This window comes from Galleria mellonella, unplaced genomic scaffold (genome assembly GCF_026898425.1).
Source record: "Galleria mellonella isolate WM207_F2 unplaced genomic scaffold, CSIRO_AGI_GalMel_v1 utg90, whole genome shotgun sequence".
Classification (NCBI taxonomy): Eukaryota; Metazoa; Arthropoda; class Insecta; order Lepidoptera; family Pyralidae; genus Galleria; species Galleria mellonella.
This window is the reverse complement of record NW_026442172.1, coordinates 2,523,081-2,535,513: the sequence shown is the minus strand read 5'-3', so window position 1 is coordinate 2,535,513 and position 12,433 is coordinate 2,523,081. Positions and strand designations below refer to the sequence as shown.

The 12,433-nt window shown below is 31.5% G+C and overlaps 1 protein-coding gene across 4 annotated transcripts in view; it reads left to right on the top strand.

Annotated features, from left to right (window-relative positions):
- Positions 1–3,657: 3,657 nt before the first annotated feature.
- LOC113523526 (leucine-rich repeat-containing protein 15) overlaps positions 3,658–12,433 on the top strand; it is a 40,487-nt gene continuing 31,711 nt past the window's right edge. The window contains exons 1-2 of one of the 4 annotated variants that reach the window (XM_031907588.2): positions 3,658–4,022; positions 7,288–7,467. The gene's annotated coding sequence lies outside the window, so the exon portion shown is untranslated. The remainder of the gene's footprint in view (positions 4,023–7,287; positions 7,468–12,433) is intronic. The other 3 variants (XM_031907589.2, XM_031907586.2, XM_031907590.2) reach the window with 3 other exon arrangements.

Sequence of the window (12,433 nt, the reverse complement as noted above, 5' to 3'; positions counted from 1 at the left end):
AATCGACATCAGAAAAATACATTTCTTTGAGTATGTTGTCCAAATCAGAAACTATGTACGTTGACGCCACTCAAAGAATGAAAACTACTTAAGGAAATAAATTTAAAAAAAAAACAGGCTAATGCACGTAGGTTAATGTAACATACATAGGGATTACAATTTACTTTAAAAAAAGATACGAAAAATTTAATAAATTTATTTCGATTTTTTTATTTTTAACACGGATTTATTTTTATTTTTATCACATTTTTTAATTTTATTATGCGACATTTTAGCCACTTCTAAACTAATTTTGGCAATGTCTCTCTTGTTCCGATGATGAACCGTTAATTTTATCAAGATTATAAAATTGTCTACTTTTTTAATCTTGCGCGATGGGGACCCTTTGGTAATTTTTTCTCTTTTGTAATTATGATTATGTGTTTTTTTTTGTACAACGGTTTTGTGATCAATAAATATTATCTATTCTATTCTTCTTTATTTCTCGTAGAACAAAATTATCGCCCGAATGCGTCTTATTTAGACGACACTTTTTACAGATCTTGAAACGAAGTATTTAGTGCATTTAATTAAAAATTAAGTTATCATTGTTCGGAGGCTTTTATACATTATTATTTGTAGGTTTCTTTTTCTTCAGGTTTTCCGTAATTCTGAAATTTTGGAGCTTATGTGTGTTGCTAATGGAATATGATACACAGTGATATGAATGGTAAGTTTATATTGTTATTTTTTATATTTTGAACTATATTTAGTTTATATATATATGTATATCTAGAGATAATTAGTTGTGTTCGTATAGTCTGTTACTATTTACTGATTAGTTGAAATTGTTATATATGTATCCAAAAATATATAATATATATTTTATACAAGGTGAAATAGCTGACAGTATATAAATCAAAGAATCAATTTATGCTATAGAATATAATTATTAGGGCGGAAATTTTGTGAGCCTTATATAGGCGCCGTGTTAATATGGGAGGCTCAACATTTCATATCATTTATTGACCCATGTTTACATTCAGTTTAATAATAATTATTTATATGTGTATATATTTTTGTATTATTCATTACGTGGTGCCATAAAGAGTTAATAAATAAATAAAGAATATATTTATAAGCACTTTCGTCAGACAAAACAATTACTTTCTGTCATCGCGATACTTTTTAGCAGGTAGTAGGGGAAAAAGGTAAAGCTACGATCTTACGGCCCAAGGTCGAAGGACAAATGAAGCCTCTTAAAACAGGTGGACGCGCCGTGTTATTATGGGAAGTTCAATATTTTATGTCATTTATCGACCCATGTTGCTTTGGAAATAATATTCAGTTTAGTTGTTTAGTTAGTTTTCAGTTCCTTTAAAAGAGCGCTAATGATTAAAATTTTACCACAATATGGTGAGCACGTCTATATGTATAGTAATTCATCAGAGGGTATTTACTATTTATTAATTAGCAGAAAAATCTTTTATCTTCAAAAAGTTATTCATTCGGTTTAATATAGGGACTCGTATTAAGTTTACTGTTTTATTTTACCTAAAGTATACTTCCTGAATCCTGATAGTAAGTCTATCCTGTGATATTCTCTAAACGGTTACACTGTTAGAATCTCTGAGAATAGTGGGTAGGAGGCTCTGTTTAACAAATATTATAATGCGAGTAAAACTGATATAAATAATTACAATACAGTATAACTCATGATAGTTATTAAATAGGTTTCGAGTTGTGAAGGGGTCAAAAGTAAGCTCGAAATGGTTTAAGTAATTTTACACCAGGCTTTTGTGTCGCCAGTCCCTTTTTCTTTGAACTTGGTTGGGCGCTCTGCCATGTGTCGAAATTCAACAAATGTAATGAATTATTTAAAATAAATATACTTACTCTATAATTAAATGTACTTACAAAGTTTCGGTTCAGCAGTTTCTTTAGAACACAGAGGGCAAGAGCTTGCACCTCATCTAGCGACAATTGGTGTCTACTACCCATTCACTACCCATGTACTCTCAATATTGGAGAAAGGAGACTAAATTGCAGGTGTGCTGTTGGTAAAAAGATTATTGCCTTTATTTTTCTTTTCGAGTAGCAGTAGGTTTACAATAACAATAATATAACGCATTTCTTAAATGTGCCGCCTAGTTCCGGCATAGAATGAGCCATTCCATTCCATGGGTACCGTAAGAGACGACTAAGGAAACTTAAGGATTAAGTGATGGAGAGCACTGTTCCTCTTAAAACATCACCAAAGCTTAACTGCATTAGCCAACTCGCCTGCCTAGCCTATGTTAAGCAGTGGTCAGTAAATGGCTGGTATGATGTGATGATCGCTCAAACGCAAATGACGACTGCTTTTATTAAAATTATAATTTTTTTTTTTTTATAAAAAAGATGTAATCTGTTCAGATGCAAAAATAATTTATATTAAGTGTCTCAGTAAAACATTTGAAAAGTTGCAAAGTTCTACAACTTTGCACTCTGCACTCCACTATAACTTTACAGTTGATACGTACTCAATTTTTAAACATCTTTAATAAGACAACCATTTAGTGTAAAAAAAATAATTTATCTGAGAATATGGTATAAATTGAAGACTAGCTGCTCCCTTTTCTTCTCTTGTATTAATATGATCGTAAATTATTCCACGGGAATGCTTTACCACAATTTTTTTTTAAATCCACGTTTAATTTGGGATTTTTGTTTTTAATACAATTTTTAATATTGTTAATTTTTTATCGACTTTGCTCATTTATTGTCATGGATTTTGTACAATATTTGTTTGTATGAAACCGAAAAATAAGGTGATGAAAATAAATAAGTAGTCATATAATATATTTTTCGTCTTTGAATTCTGCTAAGCAAATCGACCATCCTGAAAAATTAAATTCACGTTTGAAAGACCTGTAGGTGAATTAAAAACAACATGAAAAATTATAAAACATCCATTTATTTATGTTTCTGTTTACTTTTCTTTATGTGGAATTTTATTAAAATGGTTAAAAAGAAATTATTTATATTATTATAAAACAATCAATTATTAATTAAAATACCTACTCTCTAGAATATAATGATATCGATCGACTGGCAAAAAGCTCAGGTTCTGTCTTTTTATACCAAATTCATCACGATTATTTGAGTCATTAAGGCGTCAAACGGTAACAAACAAAGAAATTTTTACATTTCTAATATAACGTATTAATATTTAGTAATGATAAATATAGTGAGAAAATTTGCATTTATTATATTTGTTTTTAACAATCTAGCCTCAAAATTATTAAATTTTTGCTGATTATTTTCGATATAACTGTTGTCTAGATTTAAATAAGTTTTGATCTATACGAAGTTTAATAGATAACGTCGTATTTTATTACAACTTAAGATATTGCGATTGTGCACAAGCCTGAGGCCAAAATAATTCAAATAAGTAAAAGCACAATACTTTACCTTTGCGTAATGTTAAGATCATTTAATGATAGAAAAGACATTTATAAAAGAGACAATCATAATACAATAATTTGCAATTAAAGTTTTAAATAAATGGAACAGTAGTTACTAGTATATAACACTGAAGCTTTTTGTTTAACAGCGCCTACACTTGATGGATTTTGTTAGAAGTATTGCGACTGCGCGAACCTCCACGCGTAGGGCGTCAGGAACGTAGAGCGTAACCCGTAGTACGGGGGCCAGTCTGGTTGCCGCGGCTACGGCGCGCGCTACCTTCTACGTTTCATTTCTGGAATACGCCGCGAAAAGCGATGTTCCCAGACGCGTGATCGCATGATTATCGCTACTTAACAGTGACAGCTCAAGTGATTAATATTAACAATAAAACAGGTGAACTTTGTTTATGTTTAATTGTTTACAAGTATGTCGAACGTGCCTGTTACGTATGCGATTTCTTTAATACAAATCTTAGTCCCTAGGGGCTAAAGTTTCGGCCTATATTACGATTATTTATCAACTTTTTGCACGTAATGGCTGGGATTTTTTTTATGATATAATTAACGAGGCTTTATTCGTGTTGGCGTAATGGTGTAAGTGAACTTCTTATTGTCTACAATTATCTATGTTAATATGAATTCCCTATTTATTTTTCTGGCAGTATAATCTTTGTTTGCTTTTATTTAAATAATATTGTTTTATTATTGACCTTATTTATTTTACCTATTTTATGTAAATTATGTTTATTTTTATGTTTCTATAAAGTAATATTATAATTTATTCGGCATATTTAGTACTCTATGTAAATCCGGCATAATTATGTTATATATATGTAGTAAATTTCGTTTAAATCCTGCTACTGCTTTTAAACTGTTTTAAGCGTGTTTGAAACATTGAAACTTCCACATTTAAAACAGTGGGATCAAATGATTTGAACGCACCAGTTTAATGGAAGTTTTGTACTTTTGGAATCAAATATATATATATATATATATATATATATATATATATATATATATATATATATATATATATATATATATATATATATATATAATGTCTATAACTAATGACAATTTTTTAATAACTAAGAATAATAGAATAGATATGGAATTGTTTAAAATGGAGTTTGGTTCTAATTTCTATAATTTAAAAAATTATTAATTTTAGAAATAAATTTCTGTTATGACGAATCGAGTACGGGACTAACATGGATCACTAGCCATTGAAAAAAAAACTATCTTCAGGAATCACCTGAATTGGTAAATATGGGGTATAGTCAGTAACAAAAGTCAATGAACAACTACAGATTTCCAATATCCATAAATACGGTCATATATATAAGTAGCTGAACAAAATCAACGTCAGGGTCGCATTAATAATGAAGGTTTTAAAGTGTTTATAAAAAATTACGTTACAATTGGTGCAGACATCGTGTAACATACACATAAAAACATACTGCATAATTAAGAATATTCTCTTCTATTTAAGGCGGTTGAAACCATTTTAAATATTAAAATTAGAATTAAGCGTTTTAAAAGCATTTTTAATGAATGCAAATACGAACTACCCCTTATAGTGTTTACTAAGCTCACAGCGTATCAATAGCTCATCGGATCCCCATGTAATTTAGTATGCTGATAGTTCCAACTTGGATGTATTTGTATGCGACATTTATACTCGTATCTACAGTAGACGATACTGACCAGAATTAGTCTTGTATAAGCAATAACTTCATCATCATCATCTCAGGTATTATCTGTCTACTTTTGAACATAGGTCTCCCCCATACCAGAGGGAGACTTTGTACAGAAGCTTGGGTGCCTCTGTTCCATCCGTCTTTCAACCGTAAAACAGTTGTGTTTGCATGGTTGTGTTTCGGTTTGAAGGGTGGGATATGGCGTGAATTTACAGGGTACAGAGGAATAACACCTGAGTCCTCCGGAATGGCAACGCATGGGGGGGTATCATGGGCGAAACAGTATACTCTGTTATGTCCATGGTACTGATCATGTCTATAGGCGATGGATACGTTTCACTTTCCATGAGGTGGGCCGTCAGCTTGTTTGCCATTCTAAGTTGTATAAAAAATTATATATAGAATAAACTTTCGAGAATTTCCTATTAAAATGTATGTATTCTTTCACTGTATTATTTTAAGGTATTCATTTCATTATTAGAAGGTTTAATCACCTTTAAAATATTATTTGAAATATTGATTTAATCAAATATAATGTTCTTTAACACTAAAACATATAAATGATTCTCTATCAAATATTACCTTTAAAATTTGTATGAAAGTGTAGAATTTTATTTTTATGTGGCCTCAAAAAGGAGATTTTCAATTCGGTAGATTCAAATTAGTATATTTTGCACCAATTATGTACCACTTCAACAATTCTGTCGGATAAAAATCTTAAATTGCCGGAAGTTATTTATGTTATTTGTCACATCTCTACGGTAAATCAGTGGACATTGATGTCTTGTTGCGAACAATACATCAATGTCCACTGATTTACCGTTGACGGCAAAGATATTTAATGTTATAATTAGCTTTTACACGCAACTTTGTCCGCGTGTCTAGGAATATGTTCATTGACTGGGATTTAAAGTAACCTAAGTTCTTTCTCATCACATATAAAACATGTGTACTAAATTTCATAACGACTGGTTAAGATAGGTACCAAGAGGTAATAAACAAATTAATGTACTCTCTTTCATTTTTATGATAATAATAATATTATTAGTAAGGACAATTGTTGAGAATGGACTTATTGTTATCAATATATACATTCTTCAGTTGGCCTGCAAGCGGTCGACTTGGAAATTCTTATGGTTAATTCTTGGTGAATTCGTCACGATGGATTAACAGATCTGACTTCACCCTCATCCATTATCCATCACTGGTGCCTTGCCATTGTAATTCAAGCGGTAACGTTATCGTTCTCTTTTCAACCTTTTAAAAAATACCGTATTAAAAGTTACACACACTGCAAAGAATAACAGTTCTTTAGACGATGATATTAATATACAAGTATATACCTGTACATATTAATAGTACTGTCAAACAGTAAGTTGACACATATCTAAGTGTATTTTTAAACGGTTTTTATATATCTTTTTAAATTGAGATTTTGGTAGCTTGGCGCCTCAGGGCTGAATAAAACAATGTGAAAACTAATCCAGTTCTGCTATTTCTAGTTACTTAATTGGCCTTTTATTTGTATTTTGACGCCCCCAGCATTCAACAGCTCTTATTATAACAACATTGAAAATGAGCCGCCGGTAATGGCAAAACATTTTGAGCACCTTCTAAAACAGTTTGTTTTTGACAAGTCATTAATGGAAATATTTTATTAAGATACCTACAAACGTTTACTTAAACGTTTTGATGGCACCTTGCTTGTCGACATACTTTATTTCCAGAGACAACTTTGGTAAGGATCTCAAAGATTGTAATTTTAGACATTACATTAAAACTTTTAATGTATTCTTAGAAATCTTCATCTTTCGATTTTAAAATTACTCGCCTGTATTCTGATAAAGTTTTTGGCAATCAAAATACTTTTCAATATTCAAGCTGTTTCAAATCAAAACAGATTGTATGTACTTTCTTATTTGTATGATTTGTACAATAACAACAGTTAGATATATTTTTAAGCACAAATGTAAATATTTTATATACATATAGAGTCTGATTAGTTTCTTTTTACTGTATAGCGCTGTGTTATATGAGTATGCCCAATAATGTTTCTTAATATTGTTAAATGTAATTTTATAGTAATACTGAGTTAAAAGTGTAGGTTCCATAATATGTCTTAGACATTCGCAAAGAAATGTTACTGGATATATCCGCAGGAATGGGAGTTAACGGGTTCCGCGTGGACGAAGCTGCGGAATTTACAAGCGAGAAAACAAGTTCCAGGATCCGATTATTCGGTCGGTGCACTTTGGAAAATATTGCTCAGATGTTCCGTTGTTGAACAACAAGGAGGAAATTTGCGGTTTCACCTGCGCTGAATTCGATATCTCCCTCCCGTGAGTATTTCTAAACACGTGATCGTGATAAAGTCACAAAAACACGACTGTGACATTTGTTTTTGACAGTTTATGGACGCTGTATTTATTTATATTGTCACGATATGATATAGAGCAATATATATTCAACGTTACATATACATATGTTGGGTAAAAGTTCTGACATATATTCATTTAGACCAGAATATTAATATAGACCAGAAAACCATACTAAATCCCTTTTATCACAAGCATATTTTTTTTACTAAGCTTAATTATTGATCTATCTATAGAAATAGTAGTATGATATTAATGTATATAAGTATTTCTAGAAATCGTTAATTTATACAGTGATTTGATAGTTACAGACGTGACTTAGATTATTAGTTATTTAGTAATATAATAATTACAAAGATAAGCAATCTAAAGTGGCAATGGTTCATTTATGTAGCCAAGAAGATTGACAATCGATGGAAAAGAATAATTCTCGAAAGGCAATCCTGTATAGGCAAATGTGATGTAAGACAACCTCCAGTAAATCCATGAACTCAAATGTGTTACATAAAATTAATAGACGCAGGTAACTCAGGAACGTTTTTATGGTATTCTATGGGAGAGGTCTAAAGACAATAGTGAATAAAGAACAGCTTAAATGAACTGCACACTGAATTTTTAATAAATTAATATTTATACAGACAAATTTTAGTAAAACACACCACATTATATTAATATTGGTTGAACTCGCATCGTTATTTGCAGACTACCTGCAAACTTTTTTAATAACGTAAAACGCTCAAATAAACTTACCTACTGAATGCAATGGAACCAGAAACACTGGTGGAGTAGCGTTAATATGTTATCTTTAATCATTGTTGTAATATAAACGCCATAAAATAACATAAACGTGTCAGCAGACACGGGTTGTGACAGTGACTTATGTGCAGTAAGCCCATTCGCCGCTTCTACAAAATTATATCTGCTTATTCTCTTAGATTCGTTTACTAAAGATGCTTTCAGTAAACAATTTCAAGAAACTAAATAGTAGGTACTTTAAGGTTCTGTAAATTCATGAGAATATTGGAAGTAATAAATACCTGGAGAATAATATAAAAAGAAGTCTCAAAAGTAACTATTAGCATAAGCACTAAAAGAGAAAAATGCTGCTACAGTGAGGCAAAATTATAAAAATATTTCGAGTAACATTCTATAGAGATAAAATGCTTTTTTTTTCTTTGAAACGACTCGTAGTATTTATAGTTGACTGTGGTATACCTACTGCTATATGTATCTTAAAAAATAAGACGTGGGTTCTTAACTTTTTCTTTTGTTTGTACATTAGGTCTATCCCGTGGCTTTGCTCACGTTAATATGTATATATGAATATCTCGTGTCACAGTGTATGTGGTCGCACTCTTCTGAAACGGCTCGATCGATTTTTATGATATTTTTTATATATATTTTACAGCTAACAGAATAGGTCGTAAAATATATTTCATACCCCTAGGTGATTAGGGTCTTTCAATTCAGAAAAAATAATTTATACACACAACAACGTTTGCCGGGTCAGGTAGTTAGTGTATTAGTGTATATTAGTGTATGCTACCTATGTGTTAAGTTAGGATAAGACCCATTTACCTGCGTATTAACTTTCATTTTTGTTGTGAGGATAAAATTTAGTTTGTATGCAAGTACGCTGTTATATATTCCTTACATCGATTTCATTGATTTTATATAATTAGCTTTAAAAACATATTTCTCATATTAATTTTTATCTCCTAATTAATACAGGAAATTTCAATGAAATCTTAATATCTTTATCTTTTGTTTTCTTAATTTTACTCTTAAACAATGTAGAAAAGTATTTTTTACATTAGCTTACATTCTTCATTTAACACAATGATGAATTATATGAAATACTGAAATTAAGCTGAGGTATTTTTTTATGCAAGTGATATTGTGATTAACTTTAACTAAAGTGGTTAATGCGGCGGCCTATGTCCAGCAATGGACAATGACTGAAATGATGATGATATAAGCGGTTAATAGAGTATACTTTCTTGTATAAACTTTTACTCCTATTTACACCCTTGGGGCCAGAATTTCAAAAAAGCTCTTTTTATTGCATGTGTAGGTCATAAAATCTACTGTTAAATTTGGTATTTCTAGATTTAAAGTTTAGTATTTCAAAGTCAGTTAGCACATTTAACTTTATTTCATCTCTTTTTGAACACGTTTAGGGGTTGAATTCTAAAAGATGCAGAAAATTAATTTCATAATTTTTAAGAGTAATAATTGTAAATTTCAAGTATCTATCGGTTAAAAAATAATTGTATTCGAACTTTTACCCTTATATCATTAAGAAAGTATGGTAAGAAAAAGTTTTTATGTATGTGAGACTGGCCAGTTATAATTTATTTACCAGAGGGAGACTTTGTACAAAAGTCGATTGCTTGGGTACCTCTGTCCCATTCGTGTTTCTACCGTGAAGCAGTTGTGTTTGCATGGCTGTGTTTCGGTTTGAAGGGTGGGATATAGCGTGAATTTACAGGGTACAGAGGAATAACATCTGAGTCCTCAGGAATGGCAATGCATGGGGGGTATCATGGGCGAAACAGTATACTCTGTTATGTCCATGGTTCTGCTCATGTCTATAGGCGATGGTTACCAGTTTCCATCAGGTGGGCCGTCAGCTTGCTTGCCATTCTAAGTTGTATAAAAAAAAAATTAAAAATATGATTACTTATATGTAAAAATAGGTACGTTCTTAATTCAAAACTTACCTCTACATTTTTTGCGAGCTAATTAAAATTACCGTGTCTCATTGAAAAATGGATTTGCGTCGAGAACATTTTCGCGCTATGATTTTTTTGCGATTTTAAGTGTCGCCTGAAACCGGACGAATCGTACGATAGATTTCAAAAGGCATTCATGGATGAAAGCCCTTCTAAGGCAACCGAGTAACAGTGAAAAATTTTATCCAAGACAATAAACGAGTTACATACCAAGAGATTCAGCATATACTGCAGATTGGATCAGGAAGCCGTCACGAGATTCTACACGTGCAACTACGGGTGCGGAGGATAGTTTCACGCTGGGTGCTGCACAACCTCACCGATATTCAGAAGCAGGCAAGGGTGGAATGGTGCCATGATTTGATAGACAAATTTGAAGCAGGCTCGTCTCGGCGTGTTTACGCCATCGTTACAGGTAATGATTCCTGGATTTATCAATACGATTTAGAAATAAAGCGCCAGTTGACGGTTTGGGTGTTTCAAAACGAATCAACGCCTACCAAAGTAAAGCGACTAAGAAGCGGGGGGAAGATTTTGATCGCAAGCTTTTTCAATTTGACTGGCTACTTGGTGTCAAATCCTTTACGAAACCAAAGAAGCATCAATGCCGAATGGTATACTATTAAATGCTTGGCAGAAGTTTTCTTTGTTGTGAGCAATAAGCGACCAAACACAGGCGACACAGACCAAACTCCGCGAGCTACTGCTCCACCTTGAAAAGATGTAATAAAAATATATTTACCTATAGAACATTTTTTTAGTGTCGCAAAACTTTTTGAGTGTCCAACGTATTTGCAGCTATAGGGATCGAATTTCGAAAAATCTTGTCTTAACTCGACCGAATGGTCGAATGTTGAAAAAATTAAGAGCATCAGAAGATCTTTAACTATCAACTCAAAATGGGTTAAAAATATTAGGTACGTTTATAGTTTTTTTTAAACTTTCTCTTCTGACGCTCCAGATCCATCGTACCCGTACCCTTAAAACTGCACCTTTTCCGGCGGGATGGGGTAGAGTACATTCTGAAAAGGTTGCCCTTTGAAAGCTTATGTTTTCTAAAATAATAATTGTTGAATAGTGAACCATACGTTCACATTGTACTATTATGTATTTTGAGACGTTAAAATACAATCTTTATAAATAATCCCTTAGATACGATAACAAAAAATATATATAATAATAAATATAGTTTCTATGGCATATACTAATTAGCTCAGTTCTTATTAACTCTACATTTATATGGCCGGCATAAAAAGTTAATAAATTTGATTTATTTATTAAATAATTTTAAAATATATTGTAATATGTGAGTTTTTACAAGTTTATAAATTATAAAAATCGACTTTTGTTAGAAAAAAAATACAACAAGACTATTGTATCAATTCTTTTTAGCTGAACTTTTATTCCGTATTGGGCAGTAGAATCATAAAAGTGACTGTAAAAATGCTTAAAATTAAGTTTACTGGAATAGAAATTATTTCTGTGCTATTATTCTATGCCTTCTGTTATTTTCGTAAAAATAATAATGAGACAACAAAGTGAAAAGCAGTACGTCCAGTGCTAAAATGTTGTTAATTGGTGGGACACTGATATAGCGTAGATAATTGGCTACGCCAAATCAGAGAGTGAATTTCCCCGGTTCCTAGTAATGACCTACATTGCATTGACTAAAGATTTTTGAAATGGCAGTAATATAATATAATAAATAGTTTTGTGAATTTATTTGTAGTATAAATTCAATTAAATTTTATTTGGGAAAAGCAGAAACGAGGTATCAAAGATTTTAAAGATCATCATTTTTTTATCTATCCATTATATCCTTCTTAAAAGATAGACCTTCCCCATAGACATCTATCGACTCCACGTAACACATTTAAGGTTTGTCGCTCCATTTGTTGGAGGGTCGCCCGGTTTTACATTTGCTTATATCCAAGTGCCTTTTTTCACTGTCGATTATCGGATCTTTGAGTTATGTGGTAGGCTCATTGATACTTCACTATGATTATAAAAAATGATATTTTTTTATACATAAGTAATACAAACACAGCTGCTTAGGGTGAATGATATGAGTTACTCATTCAGACGATTAGTGTACGAAGTCTTTTCTTTGCTCCACTCTAAGACAGTGGTATTCGTAGCTTATAGATATAAACAATACCATGAACATCGTAGAATCTATTGCGTGTGCCTTGTAT